Source organism: Lissotriton helveticus, chromosome 5_1, assembly GCF_964261635.1.
Source record: "Lissotriton helveticus chromosome 5_1, aLisHel1.1, whole genome shotgun sequence".
NCBI lineage: Eukaryota > Metazoa > Chordata > Amphibia > Caudata > Salamandridae > Lissotriton > Lissotriton helveticus.
The window spans coordinates 969437140-969453179 of record NC_136065.1 but is presented as its reverse complement, the minus strand read 5'-3'; the positions used below and the strand labels follow the sequence as shown (position 1 = coordinate 969453179).

General features: G+C 48.8%; 1 protein-coding gene across 1 annotated transcript in view; it reads right to left on the bottom strand.

Moving 5' to 3' along the window:
- The window catches only part of STK32C (serine/threonine kinase 32C), a 1542229-nt gene that overhangs the window by 314984 nt on the left and 1211205 nt on the right, over positions 1-16040 (bottom strand). The window lies entirely within an intron of this gene.

Sequence of the window (16040 nt, the reverse complement as noted above, 5' to 3'; positions counted from 1 at the left end):
CCGCCACAGCTCCGCGGCGGCCGGCGGCACTCGAATAGCGCCAGCAACCACCCGTTTTGGCCCCCCCCCCCTTTCTGCATTCCCTTCCCCCCCGTGGACGGTTACGGACCTCCGGCCTGCCCCATCATAGACTTTGTCTTGCTGAACAGTAATGGCGGGGAAGGGACAACGGCAGATTGCTGCTCAGGCGAAGCTTGGGAAGTATGCCTACGATAACCAGTCATCCACCCAGCCTGAGCAGCGCAAATCATTGGGGAAGGGCGCTGACAACGACGGCGCTAAAAAGGCCACGCTGGACGACGTGCTGCGGGCGCTGGAGCAGGTGCAGGCCATGGTGGGCTCGACCGCGGCGGAGGTTACCCTTATCAGAGCCGACCTCCAGAAAATGAGTGAAAGGGTGAAGCAGGTGGAGGTGGTGAATAAATCCTTAATAGAGGACGTTTCTGAACTACAAGTAGCAATGGAGAGGCTACAGGCGGACAATAAACTTTTAAAAAGTAAGTTGGATGACCAGGAGGGGCGCTCCAGACGCAACAACGTCCGTATCTTGGGGGTTCCGGAGTCTGAAACAAAGGGGGCCATGGACCTATACGTTGAAGATCTTATAAAGACCAAACTGGCCCCGAAGGGGCTGTCCAACTTCTTTACAGTGGAGCGGGCCCACCGGGTCCCGGGAGGGACGCCCGCCCCAGGGGCCGCCCCGCGCCCCATCTTGGCGAGACTCTTCAACTTTCGGGACCGCGATGCAATCCTCCAGGCCGCCAGGGTGGCACCGCCCATCCAACTCCAGAATTCTCGGATTTCGTTCTTTCCTGACTATACGGCGGAGGTCGCCCGTAGGAGGAGAACATTCCTCGAAGTTAAAAAGTCGCTTCGCGACCAAGAACTGCCGTACTCCATGCTGTTCCCGGCCCGGCTAAGAGTGGTGGCGGACAAGAAGGTCTGGTTTTTCGACTCGGCAGAGAATGCCAGGGAGTGGATGGATGGCTGGCGCACTGTGGCCCGCGCCTCTAACCGTCGACGCAACAGGTCGGGAGAAGGGAGCCGGCGGGGCTCACGCTCTCCACCCAGAAACAACGGGATTGGATCACTGTCACAGGAACACTTGGGGGATGCTGGAGGCGAATGATGAGACCACGAGGGACCACCAAGTTACTCCTGAACTATGCTCCCATTCTGATTCTTCATTGAGTCGTTAATGGACACTGGCCCGGACGACCCGTGGGCTACAAAGGGACCGCCTGCTTTGGGGGACACTCTCCCCCGACGTGCAAGTACTCTGTTTCTGATATGGGTTAAGCGCTCTGCTAAGTTGGGGTGGCGGGCAGTTCTGAGTCCGTTTGGCAGGGAGGCAGGGTGGGGGGTGTTGGGGGGGGGGTTTGTTTATTTTTACGGGAAATTCATGCTATCGATCAAAAATGTAGAATGTACTGTGCTATTTACTGGAACGATGCTGGGAGGGTGGGCCATGTGCTGTTGGTTTTTGTCCCTAAGTTTCGATGGCGGTGGGTGCACGGCCTACTGTGAGGCAGGCGGGTGAGACGCGATTGGGCGGCTCCTCCCTCAAGATTCTGGCCTGGAATGTGCGCGGTTTGGGTGATAAAGTGAAACGTGGCCTTGTTCTGTCCGAGGTCAAGCGTCATAAACCTGACCTCATACTCCTTCAAGAGACCCATCTAATGGGTACTGCCACCAAGGCCCTGGACAGGCGAGGGTATGCAATGTTGGCCCATTCAGACTTCTCCACTGGGTCCCGAGGCACGGGTATCCTGCTCAGAAAATCCTCTACTTTTATCACCCTCAGCACGAAAACTGACCCGCAGGGCTGTTTTGCGGCGGTGATTGGTCAGTGGGATGGGCGCCCACTGACTGTAGTATCGGTGTACATCCCGCCGTCCTTGCACTCAGTGATGCTACCTGCCCTGGGTGGTTTCTTGTTGTCCCTCCCCGAGGGAGACACCTTGTTGGGCGGGGACTTTAATGCCCCTGCCGACCCACAACTCGACAGGTTCCCAGCAACCGCTCTCCCCGGGGGTCCCTCCAGATTCCAGAGGTTCCTGGGGGCATTGGGGCTGGTAGACATATGGCGACACGTCCACCCAACACAGCGACAGTACACCTTTCATTCCACCGTCCATAATAGTCTGTCCCGCATTGACCACTTTCTGGCGTTGGGGGATGGGTTGCAGCGCGTCGAAGAGGTGCTCATTCACCCTAGGGGCATCTCTGATCATTCCCCACTAACTCTCACCATTACTTCACAAACACACTCACGCCACCGCGTCTTCCCGATGCGTGCCTCATATCTTAAGGTACCTAAGGTCCGGAAGGCACTGCAGACTTCCACGACACATTACTTCATGGAGAACGAGCCTACCGCAGCCTCGGCTGTGGTGCTATGGGAGGCCTATAAGGCCGTTCTGAGGGGGCAAGCCATTAGCTCCATAACTTCGTATAGACGAGAACAGGCGGCGGAACACTCGGCGCTCGAGCTACGACTGCGCGAAACAACCGCTGCCCATGAAACAGACCCCACTGACGACACACTGCACGCGCTCATGCTAGCCCAGCGTCTCTATACCGACCACGCTCGACACGTTACACAAGGTCACATCGCTGACACACAAAACCGCGTGTATGATATGGGGGACAAGGCAGGGAAAATGCTGGCTTGGCTAGACAAAAGAGGTGGAATTGCCAGGGGGATTCAACAGGTTAAGGACGAACAGGGGACCATTCATACGGACCCAGCTCAGATAGTGGAAGCATTGGCGGCCCACTTTAAGAGGGTCTACACCCCGGAACGGGACGTCACTGCGATTGCGCCCCAAAGCGCATTGTATGATCTGCCCATCCCGGCACTGTTGCCCGAAGCGGCGGCTGAGCTTGAGACACCTTTTACTGCGGACGAACTACGGATTGCCATTGGGGCCCTACGTACGGGCAAAGCGCTCGGGCCGAACGGCATCCCAATTGAGTGGTTCCAGGACCGCACTGCTGTTCTTAGCCCATACCTGCTTCGAATGTATGAGGAGTGCCGTACTACGGGGGTGCTCCCGTTAGACCAACGGACGGCCACGATTGTGGCTATTCCTAAGCCTGGTAGGCCCCCGGAGGAATGCTCCTCATACCGCCCTATATCCTTACTTAACGCAGAAAGTAAAATTCTGGCGAAACTTCTGGCAAACCGTCTCATGCCCCACCTCTCTGACTTAATTCACCCGGACCAGTCCGGGTTCATGCCCCACAAGAACACCTCACTCAATTTACGACGGGTGCATGGGGTATTGCCCAGGACGGATGAAATCGGCGAACCCGCGGCCATTTTGGCCCTAGATGCAAAGATGGCCTTTGACATGGTCGAATGGGCTTATCTCTTTGAGGTTCTCCGGTGCGTGGGTTTTGGCCCTGTCTTCATCTCGTGGGTTAAATTACTGTACACCATGCCGGTGGCGCATGTGGTGGCGAATGGCCACGTTTCCCGCTCCTTCCCGCTCATGCGCGGCACCCGACAGGGTTGCCCTCTTTCCCCCCTGCTATTTGCGCTGTCGCTGGAGCCTTTGGCAATCCGCATTAGGTCCACCCCCTTGCTTAAGGGGATTCAGTGGAAGGAGGGCTGGGAAGACCGTATTTCGCTCTACGCGGATGATATGCTGGTCTACCTGACGGATCCTGAACACGGCATCCCGGCTCTCTTACGCATCTGCAATACCCACGGGGAGGTGTCTGGCTATACCATTAATTGGTCTAAATCCGAATTATACGCCCTGACGGGCAGCCTACCCGCGGTTGGCTCAGCCTGCCCCCTACGGCTGGCCGGCTCGTCATTTAAGTATCTTGGTATTCACGTCACGAGTGACCCGGCGGAATACGAAAGATTGAACCTGGCGCCTCCGCTGGACCGCCTCAGGCGTGATGCGAGCTTCTGGGCAGGATTACCGCTAACAATGCTGGGGAAAGCAGCCCTCTTCACAATGAAATCCCTGCCCCGCTTTCTATATATTCTGGACAATGCCCCTTTTGCGGTGCCCCCCAGGTACTTCAAGAGGGTGGCGGCGGTGGTCTCTGGTCTGCTATGGAATAATCGCCCGGCACGGATAGCTCACGCCAAGCTCTGTAAGGGCTGGTACGAGGGTGGCATAGCACTTCCTAACCTCCAGCTTTACTATTGGGCGGCCCAGCTTAGGCCGATCAATCAATGGCTGCACGCATCGCAATCGGACCCTGCATTCCAGGCGGATCGGGCCCAGCTTGGGGCTGGTACCCTGCTGGCCCCGCTTTACGATAAACGTAAACTCAGGTCGTTGAAGGGGCCCACTAAGATCACGGTGTCCACCTGGCATGCAGCCACCGCTGCGCTGGGATGGAAAGACACTATCACCAAGTTCACCCCACTCTGGGACTCACGTGCTCTGGGCAACCTTCGGACCAGCAAGGGGTTTTCCCGCTGGGACGATATAGGCATCTCAACGGTGGGAGACATGTGGGACCATGGGGCGGTCATCACGTTTGACCGCCTGAAGGAACTTTACGAGATGGGACCGCATGAAACCTATCGGTATGTCCAGGTTCGTCATGCTCTGCTGGCGGTTATTCCGGTGGGGTCGACTCTCACGGAGTCGTCCCCGCTGGAGGATCGCCTCTTGACTGACTATATGGTGGAAAAGGCCACCTCCCTTACCTACCGGAAACTCCTAAATAATTCCCCAGACCCGCTAGTGCCTCTTAAGGGTAAATGGGAACAGGAAGTGGAGGAGTTGGATGAACGCGAATGGAATGAGGCACTGGCATCCCCCAAAGACGCGGGCATATCCTCTAGAATGAGACTCATCCAACTCAAAGTTCTGCACAGAACATATTACACCAGAACATTGCTTCACCGCATACAGCGAGCCCCTGACCCCTTCTGCTTGCGAGGCTGCGGGGAGGAGGGCACACTATTCCACACACTCTGGGACTGCTCCCTTATACAAACCTATTGGCGTCAGATCCTGCGCACCGTCTCACAAGTGCTAGAGGTTTCCGTGCTTCCAGAGCCTCGTCGCTGCCTTCTTAATGTGTGGGAACCAACTGACTTGTCCCGGCATGGCCGCCTCTGGGTCACGATTGGAATGATGATGGCTAAGAGGGATATTGCGCAGCGCTGGGGGGTGGCAGATCTACCGAAGGCCTCGCAATGGTGTGTTAATATGGACAGGACCATGGTCACGGAACGGGCAGTGTATTTGACCAGGGGGTGCCCGGCCAAGTGGAACAAAGTTTGGTCCCCATGGAATGCTTACCGAGGTGATATTTGCGAGCCACTTCCTGAAGATGACGCACCGGAGTCGGACGAGGAGGAGTGAGTGTGGGGGGAAGGCTTGTTGGTGGGGGAGGGCGACAACGGGTGGGGGCGGGGTACCATAATGGGACGACTAATATTGTACATACCGAGGTGTACAAAGTGCTGTTGACATGGACTCTGAAGTACGTTCCCACCTAAATGGCATTAGGTTTCCTATATCGATGACAAAGTGATTTCCCGAAGTTTGAATGTTCTTTCTTTAGGTATAAAACAGAAACCGAAAACCTCCTAATTTCGGCATGGACCATTCGCAATCCCTTCTTCACAATTTCTTTTTGGAGCTTTGTCCTCATGTCCTCACGACCGCAGGTGTACTTATACTATGATAATGCATATTTGTTTGCTTAACACTTTCTTAGCGGCCGGCCCGGTTGGGTTGTAGGCGACAAGCTGTGTAACACCTGTGAAGGCTCAATAAAGGTTTTCAAAAAAAAAAAAAATAAATAAAATAAAAAATCTTGGTGGGAAATGGATGAGATTTTGGAAGAATCAGCAATGATGGCATTAGTTCAATATTCGAGATGTGAATAGCTGCGGTGTTTTTGGGTTAGGGGCTGGCTGGCATCCAGCGATATACACACAGCGCATGCTTTTCTAAATAGTAGGAAACCGGTAAAATCAAGGGTTGTGTGGGTTAAACCGTCTTTCTTTATCTAGAATGCCCTGCAAAAAAGTCTGGGGGAAAAATTCAATTGCCTCACATGTATGTGACAAAAATTTCCAATATGTAAAAAACAGAGGGAAAAGGAGGTACTTAAGAGCAGGTCATCCTCCTCGAACAACGTATGAGTAATGAGCCCAGTGTCTGGGTTCGTGGACCTGTCTTGTGTTGTGACCGGATACAAAATAATATTTGATGTGGCCAGGAAAGAAAGAAAAAATTTCTTTCTTGAGTCCCCTCACTCACCGGAGTTTCCTCACGGTGACATGCTTCATCATTGGGGCCATCCCAGTTCTCTACGAAAACGGTCGTGCTGCGACTTGCGAATTACGTAGGAGCACTATAATGTGAAGGACTATGTGTGGTGCAAAAATGGTGTAGTGGGGTGGAGTGGGTGAGTGAGCGAATTAAAAATACCGTTCTAGTGGGCCTCAATGTTTTATTCTGCTCCTAGATTGGTATATTAAAAGTGGGGTTATACTGTGGACCGACCAACTATGAAGGTGGGTTCAGTATGTGGTCAACATGTTTCACGCTACCCCTAACGTTTCTTCAGGACCATACAGGGACCAGCCCTGTATTTTCCACTCCTAGAAACCTAAATAGAGGTTAAGGATGATTAACAGATGAGACAGTACTGACCGCTGTTCACTAGGTAAACATGCGGTGTTCAGACATTCATACGTGGTAACTTACTGACGTATGTGTTGTTCACTGTAGAACCTGTAAGAAAATGAATAAACAAATTAAATAAACACCTCTCCCTTCTCTCATATGAGATCGGGGATAACGACAGTCCTTCATGTTGCACTTTTCCATACATATACGTAGCGCCGCCGCCCTCTCAGAGACCATGAAGTGCCATTAAGCACCCTGAAATGTAAATACCGATATCCTTCTTCTTTTATGTGTTAAATGTAGTGTGTCTACCGTCTTTGTCACAGAAAGTCTCTTGTCAGTGTCTATATAGATACATGCATGGTTTTTATTTCACCACACGCCGGACCCGAGAGCCTGCACGCACCAATATGGGGCAATTTGCACCATATAGAGTATGCATTTACACGTATATGTATGGAAAAGTGCAACATGAAGGACTGTCGTTATCCCCGATCTCATATGAGAGAAGGGAGAGGTGTTTATTTATTCTACAGTGAACAACACATACGTCAGTAAGTTACCACGTATGAATGTCTGAACCCCGCATGTTTACCTAGTGAACAGCGGTCAGTACTGTCTCATCTGTTAATCATCCTTAACCTCTATTTAGGTTTCTAGGAGTGGAAAATACATGGCTGGTCCCTGTATGGTCCTGAAGAAACGCTAGGGGTAGCGTGAAACATGTTGACCACAAACTGAACCCACCTCCATAGTTGGTCGGTCCACAGTATAACCCCACTTTTAATATACCAATCTAGGAGCAGAATAAAACATTGAGGCCCACTAGCACGGTATTTTTAATTCACACACTCACCCACTCCACCCCACTACACCATTTTTGCACCACACATAGTCCTTCACATTATAGTGCTCCTACGTAATTCGCAAGTCGCAGCACGCCCCTTTTCGTAGAGAACTGGGATGGCCCCAATGATGAAGCATGTCACCGTGAGGAAACTCCGGTGAGTGAGGGGACTCAAGAAAGACATTTTTTCTTTCTTTCCTGGCCACATCAAATATTATTTTGTATCCGGTCACAACACAAGACAGGTCCACGAACCCAGACACTGGGCTCATTACTCAAAAATGTCCAATATTCAGTGTTCTCACAATGGTACCTATTAAATGGTTCCTCGCATGTTTTTCACGACAGAAATGTGAGGACATGGTGATTTCTCTACCCATACTTGACATCTGCTGGGCATTGGGATTATGAAAAGGGTGTGGGAATTCATGCAAACCACACAACCCTCGCCGAGTGGCTCTGGTAGCTTCCAGGAATCAATTTTTTTCAATCGGTATACTGCACTCCTTGAAAAGGAATCAGGTCTGGGGCCTTGGGAGCGGAAGTGATTCTGTTTTAAACCAGGAAAGGGATTGTTGCTGAATAGGCGGTTACACCATCCACAACTTACACTGCAGAAGTAGTGTGCAGGACCTAGGGGTCACACTGTCCTCACCTCGGTGATCAAAGGAGTATAGAAGGAATCAAGCCCTTGCCTAAAAAATGTGGATCAGTGGACTTTCATGATCTTTTAAGAATCCATTTGCAAGGTTAGTTTGGGAGTGTAGCACCATAAGAAGGAAATGGATCTAATGTTTGATTGGCAGTGCCTATGCCCGAAGGTTTAGAGTGCAAACTGACTGCATCCACCATTACACAGTGCGCATGCGCAGTGAGTACCATACACAGGGTCGATCTCTCAGCATCATAGTTCATGTGAGGTGGGGAGCCAGTCTGAGGAGTCTTTGGCTCCTCCCCAAGGCGCGAACATTCTGTCAAGAGAGATAACTGATATGTAAACTACTGACACAGAGTTCAATTAGAGAAAGGCTGCCTGAAGTAAATAGACCCCGTCAATGAAAAAGCGGCTTCGAAATGCATTGCAATTAATTAACACTCATTTGCAATGCAATAGGTCTCACATTTGCGAAAATTTAAGCTATTGGCTTTGTAAACGACAATGCCTTTTATTTATGAGCTTTCAAAACCAGCACATATGTAAAAGGGATTGTCATTTCTAATGTCAATAGCTCAAACTCTTGCAAATGCGAGACCACTTTCATAGTGGCTGCGCCCAGCGCTTGAAATGGAAAAATTGAAGTGCAGGTACTCTGTACCAGAATACCTGCTTGTTTCTGAGGAGTGCCAATACCTTTCTTTAGATTGATGCTGCTCGGCATATTCAGGTTACAGCGAGCCGCATCTAAAGAAAGGGGCGTGGGCACCATTAAAGTGAAAGAACATCATTGGGCGCTTTTACCCCCAAAAAATATTTGTTGAGAAAGAGACTTTTTTTTTTTTTTTGTAAAAGAGCCCCATGCCATGCTTTCACTTTAATGGTGTGCACGCCCCTTTCTTTAGACGTAGCTCGCTGTAACCTGAATACGGCAGCAGCGTCTAAAGAAAGGGGTGCGGCCACTTAAGTGAAAGCATGGTATGGGGGCTTTCACTGGGAAAAAAAATGTTTCATAGCGAGGCCGCTAAAGTTAAAGCAGACCGCGCTGGCAAATTAAATAAATAAGCGCTGACACTATACTTAAAGTAGACCGTGCGACTAAATAAATAAACGCGGCCGCTATAGTTTAAGCGGACCACCATTAGTAATTAAAATAAAAGCGGGCGGTGTGCTGCTTGTAGTAAAGCACGTAGTGGGTGGAATAGGGGCAATTCATTGAAGAAAATAGTGCTCACAGCCTGGATAAAGCAGACCCTGTAACAAAACAAGTAAAAAGTTGAGTCCTCATGGGAGGTTACAAATGCAGACAAGGCGGTACAAAAGGAGGGACTACTAAGCTATTCATGAATGAAAAGCAATGATTTAGAAAGGACAGTAACAGGAGTCAATTGAAAAGATGGGTGGGACATAGGCGGAGCTTCAAGTCCCTACCTGAATACAGCATGCCTCGCAGAGCAGCGCATGCAGCTCGACTTAAAAATAGGATACTAATTCAGTATTTTGAGAGGAGAACACAGAGTGTGCCAAGGTGAATTCAGCCAATGGAAGAAGAAATTAGAGCCCATCTATACATCAGACACGTGTCCCCTTGTCTGTACTTCAGCACGCCTTCATTAGTGTACCCAGTGCAGACTGTAATGATGTGTTAATAAATTATAAAAACACAATGCGCGGTCTCCAGTTCAGGCACAGACTCTGAGAGTTCGAGCTTTTGGTGAAGAAATCACAGCAGTGAAATAAATGGTGGTGACCATAAAGCACTCCTCTGTTGTTCACTTCAGTGGAAGCCAACCTAGCTTGGCAGTGGATGGAAGTGACATCCAGTACTCATTCCGGCACCGGGTGGCGCACTAACTGCTGACAGTTTCTTAATTGGTGCGTATTTATTTATTTATTTATTTTTGGTTCTTGTATAGCGCCGGAATTCGATCTCCGAAGAGATATCTCCGCGCTTTGTTCTTCCGACAACAGAGCTAGACAGTGAAATCAGGCTGACAGAGCTGAATGGCAATGCTGGGCTACTGACTGGAGAATAAGTGTGTCTTCAGGCATTTCCTAAATGCAGGCAGATTGGATTTCAGCCTCAGAGTGAGAGGCAAGTAGTTCCAAAGGGTGGGGCCTTTAAATGATAGGGCTCTGCCTCCCTGTCTCTCTCTTTTGATCCTAGGGATCTGAAGCAAAGCTTGGTTTTGTGATCGTAAGGTTCGACCTGGTTGATAGGGCTTGAAGATTTCTGTGAGATATCTGGGCCCGGTTCCAAACAAGCATTTGTGGATAGTACAAAAGATCTTAAATTTCACTCTCTGGCGAATGGGGAGCCAGTGTAGTTTATTTAACAGGGGACGGGAAGGAGATCTGACAGGGGCATTTAAGATCAACCTGGCAGCCGTATTCTGGGCTACTTGTAGCCTCCCCAGCTGTTCCTCGTTGGCAGATATGAGTAGCCCATTGCAGTAATCTAGTCTGCTGATTACTAGGCTCTGCACCAGAGTTTTCCTATGATGGTCTGCTAAGTAGGGGAAGACTCTCCTAAGTAAGCCAATCACCCTCATGCAGGTTCCTGTAACCTGTATGGCGTGATCTTTAAGTACCAAGGGTTGATCAAGCTTAACACCTAGGTTTTTTACATTTTCTTTTGGACAAGGAGCTATACCGAGTTCAGGGGGCCACCACTCAGGAGACCAGAGAAGTGGGGCATCTCCGAAGAGCATGACCTCCGTCTTACCCACATTACACTGTAGGCAGTTGGAGGTCATCCATCCGGCAATCGCTCTCATCCCTGCAGCAAATGAACTTTTTACTGCTGGTGTCATGTTCTGGAAAGGGAATAGAAGCTGAGTGTCATCAGCATAGGATATTGGTGTGAACCCATGTTCTCTCACAATATTCGCCAGGGGGGCCACATACACATTAAACAATGTGGGGCTTAGGCATGAGCCCTGTGGAACCCCCTTTGTGAGCTCCCTAAAGATGGAATTATGGGAGCCCAGACGAACACGTTGTGAGCGGCCTGCTATAAAGCTTTTTAACCATGATAGGGCCACTCCATCCACTTCTACCCTCTTCAGACGACTGATAAGGATGTCATGAGACACCGTGTCGAAGGCAGCGGACAAATCTAATAGCACCAGAATCATAGAACCTCCTCTATCCTGTGCCATCCGGATGGTATTGGTCACGGAGAGGAGAGCTGATTCTGTGCTATGATTGGGTCTGAACCCAGATTGAGAAGGGTCCAGGCCGTCCACAGCCTCGATGAATTTGGCCAGGTGAGAGTTGACATGCCTCTCAGTCATCTTACTCAAGTGGGGTAGGAGAGATATGGGACGGAGGTTGTTAAGGTCAGACCATGGTAACGCGGTGTTTTTTCGAACAGGGTTCACAACTGCCTTTTTCCAGTCACTAGGGATCTTTCCTTCTTTGAGGGAGAGGTTAATCAAAGATATAAAGCTCGGGGCTAATAAGCTGCCTAGTGGAGCTATCATCTTAGCAGGTAGCAAGTCTGTGGGAGAGCCTGATTTAATTAGGTTAAGTAGAGTGGTAACTTCTGTCAGGCTAATCTCTGGAATCATGGTCATAATAATCTTGTTATTATCACTCTTGGCTGACTCAGGACTGGGGGAGCCAATTGTATCCTTAGTGTTTGAAGCCTTAGTGATTTTTTCATAAATTAAATCAATCTTACTCTCAAAAAATGTTGAGACCTCATCACATAAGGTTTGACTAAAATCATCCGGGCTTTCGCAGGCTAAGGGCTTGACAAATGATTGCAGGATTTTATAGAGTTCCCTAGTAGAGTTCCCTGCCTCTGTAATTTGTAGCTCCAGTCTATTTCTCCTGGCTATTTTTATGTTTTTAAAATAGTTAGACTGTGCCTCCAGATAAAGTGTTTTACTGGTGGGTGTATGTATTTTTCTCCACTTTTTCTCCAGACTCCTACATTTTTGTTTCTCAGCCCTTAGCTCTTCTGTATACCATGTTTCTTGCTTAGTTTTAGAGCCTTGCTTATATAATTCTAATGGTGCAAGTGAATCAATAGCTTCCAGAAGTGTTTTATGAAACTTAGCAAGACCTTGTTCAATATCGTCCTCTTCAGAAAGAGTGGGTTCTTTCCATACTTTTTGAAATTCTTCTAGAGTTATTTTATGCCATTTCCGCTTCCATATTGCTGGGAGAGGTTTTTGGTATGGTGGGTGAGGGCCCAGTAAATTAAAAGTTAGCAAGTAGTGGTCTGACCAACTAATAATAATGGGAGGGTAGCATGTTATTTTAAGGCAGTTGGTTAAAATTAAATCGAGTGTATGACCACCCAAATGTGTTGGGCCCTTATTCTGAATTTTAAGTCCCAAACTTGAGAGGTCTCCAAGCAGAGATATACTGTCAGAGAGATGTGGTAGGTCAATATGAACATTAAAATCTCCAAGGAGAATGAAATCTTCATTGGCTCTAAAGTAAGGGGCTAATAGTTCCATTAGAATAAGGGAGAAATCAGAGCATGGACCAGGAGGACGATATATTAATGCTCCTTTCCACTGTAATTTCGAAGAGAGGGAGAATCTAAAAATCATTATTTCCATCTGAGCATTGCTTCGTTGGTCAAGTACTGAGACCCTTAAACTCTCTTTATGAACGACAGCCACCCCGCCTCCAACTTTAGTCAAAGGATCTAGATGGAGAATCTTGTATCCGACAGGGATTCCTAGCATAATTGCGGGAATAGTATGAGGTTTTAGCCATGTCTCTGTAAGAAAACAGATGTCTGGCTTGTCTGTATTTATAAGGTCCCATAGGTGTTGGTAGTGTTTAGGTAGGGATCGTAAATTTAGTAGAAAACATTTAAGTCCCGAATATCTCTTCCCTGCAACATAGTTAACAGGAGGTATACTGGCTCCGCAGGGCAAGGAAGGTATCTGGCAAGGGTGCCTAGCCGCGGTTGAAGTGAGGGAGCCAGATAAGTAATCCCTTATTACACATGTATGGTCAGCCTGGAAGCGGCAATTCGCACAAGAAAATGGACCCTCGAAATTAGGCCAAGGCTCACGTGTACAATTGGCAGTAGTGGTCGGAATCAAACTAAGAAGTTGTTCCCTTGAATAGGATATTGTAATGCTAACCTGAAAGTCTGGAACATCAGGTGTTAGAGCCATGTCCCTTAGTCCCGTCCTGGCGCGGACGGGCGCAGACGGGCTTTTCTTCGGCGCTTCTTAGGCGCGCTCGAAGGCGCCCTCCTGCGCGCAAACCGCTGCGCGCTTAGTGGGGAGGCGTGGCTAAATAGCCCTGAAGACGGTGACGACTAGAGCGCTGACCTCCGCTCTAGCGGAAGTGGAATGTTCGTATGCCTGGCTCTTACCTGTCCGCCCTCCGCTCTACGGCAATAATTGCCGAGTCGGACCGGGGCGGGCAGGCTACAGTATCGAGCCCAGGCAGTGCGGGGGAGAGTGTTAGGAAATATGGTGCAGTTGATAAATGTGGATTATTAAATCAATCCCAGAATAAAAACAATTTTAAAATCAATCGCCAGTTAAAAGATGCCAAATTTTACAAATTACTTCCAAGCTCCTAGCAGCCCTCGCAGTCAGGCCAGATAGACAGTCTGGGGTCTTACACTACCGTTGGGTGAACAGCGGGTCTGGAAGACACTGCCACCGCCTCCCTACCGCAGCCACTCGATGTTCAGACCAGTCTAAATAGCCCTGAAGACGGTGACGACTAGAGCGCTGACCTCTGCTCTAGCGGAAGTGGAATGTTCGTATGCCTGGCTCTTACCTGTCCGCCCTCCGCTCTACGGCAATAATTGCCGAGTCGGACCGGGCGGGCAGGCTACAGTATCGAGCCCAGGCAGTGCGGGGGAGAGTGTTAGGAAATATGGTGCAGTTGATAAATGTGGATTATTAAATCAATCCCAGAATAAAAACAATTTTAAAATCAATCGCCAGTTAAAAGATGCCAAATTTTACAAATTACTTCCTAGCTCCTCGCAGTCCTCGCAGTCAGGCCAGATAGACAGTCTGGGGTCTTACACTACCGTCGGGTGAACAGCGGGTCTGGGAGACACTGCCACCGCCTCCCTACCGTATGCAGTGAACCTCTTGTGAGATTCTTTGCTTCTGCACTTGTGATATGGTGTGGATTCATGGGCAAAGGCAAAGGCATTCCCTCATTTTCACGGGCTGAAGTCATAATGAAAATTGGAGAATTTCCCTGTTGCATGCGAAACGAGCACCAGTGCATTATCATTACGAATGGGGCTGTAAAGCATCTGTGACTCTTCTATTAATATTAGTCTGGTCCCAGGTGTTTCTCTCCAAGTGGCATGTCCACGTGAGCTTGGGAGACAATTTTAATGAAGACTCAAAGATTATATGTGGTCAGTAGGCAGTCCGACAAGCATTACCAATTTGAAAATACTCTTAATGGAGTACAATGATTATTGTTTAGTCTCTTTTTATAATTAATTGTCATTTTCTAGATTCGTTAAACATTGCAAAATAGCAAAAAGCAAACTACGTGTACTGACTGCGGATTTCGTTCTCAGTTTGTCATTACGCAGAGAAATGTTCCGACCTAGCCAATTCACAAGTGTGTACAGTTCTAAAGTATATACAAGTAAGAAATGGTCGTTGCAAAATGAGAAGCCCGGAATACTGCAGCTCTTCCCAATTCTTAAAAACCCATTGGGACAGGAGTCCAGAAAAGGTCCAGAATGAGGCTTATCCAACACAGATCGAAAACCAGAAAATCTGTTGTGAATCCTGCACTGGTAGGCGTACAGTGGATACCTCTGTGTTACATGCATAGACACTACTCATACTTTAATAACCCCACTCATCAAGCCAACTAATGATAATATAGACTCAATCACTAAGGATAATCCCTCTGTAGAAGTAATGTCTGAAACAATTTCATTGATAAATGAAGGCATGCCCCACTATCTGTACAGTCAATCAAGGGCAAGTGGGGCTACTTTGGTAAATAACGATACTGATAAGTCTGTGACTCCTGGCTTACTCTCCATACTTTCCTGGAATATCGCAGGGCTGGCCAATAAAATAGACTCCTCTGAGTGGCAGGAACTAATAGAAGGATATGACATATGCCTGTTCCAAGAAACATGGGCCAGAGAAAAACAGTCCTACACTGGATATGCTTCTTTTGAAACTCTGGCAAACTGGGGTGGGAAGGGACGCCCATCTGGGGGCCTCCTGATCTGGGTGGCTTCTCACCTTGGTTGTAGGGCAACACTTCGCGAAACTGACTCAGCTGACTTTCAGTGCGTTGTGTTGGAATGGGCACGTGGTCCGAGCATAGCATTGATTAATGTATACGCAAGAGCGGTTGGGGTAGCAGGTACCTCGAGAACAATTGAGGATCTAGCATTGTTCCTCGATTCCGCTAGTCTATGCTCCACACTTATAGTGGGGGGAGATTTTAATACCCAATATGAGCCTCTTCCAGACCATCTAGTGGGAGTTACGAGTGATGAGGATGATCTCTGGGGGATCCCCACACTGATGGCACCACCGTTAAAGGCTTGGTCACCTATTGCTACCCAAATAACCTCCCTAACGCTCTGTCAATCACTGAGGTCATGTAACGGCCGAACCGAAGGAGATACTCCACCGAAATTCACCTTCAACAGACCAGGGTACGAGTCACGAATAGACTATATCATGGTCTCAACGAAGGATTGGGATAAAGTGCAGGATTTTAGGATAGTCGATAGGAATGACAGTGACCATAATGCTCTTTCACTAACATTTGTGGCTCAGGGTCTGCATATGGGTACGGCAGAAGAAAACTCGGCTCCCCCGGCTGCCTTGGTTCTGAAAAGCAGTAGGCGTAGAATCAAATGGCTGAAACTCTTGGAGAACCCAAATAACATCCAAAGATTGTATGCAGCAGTGGCCAATGTGTT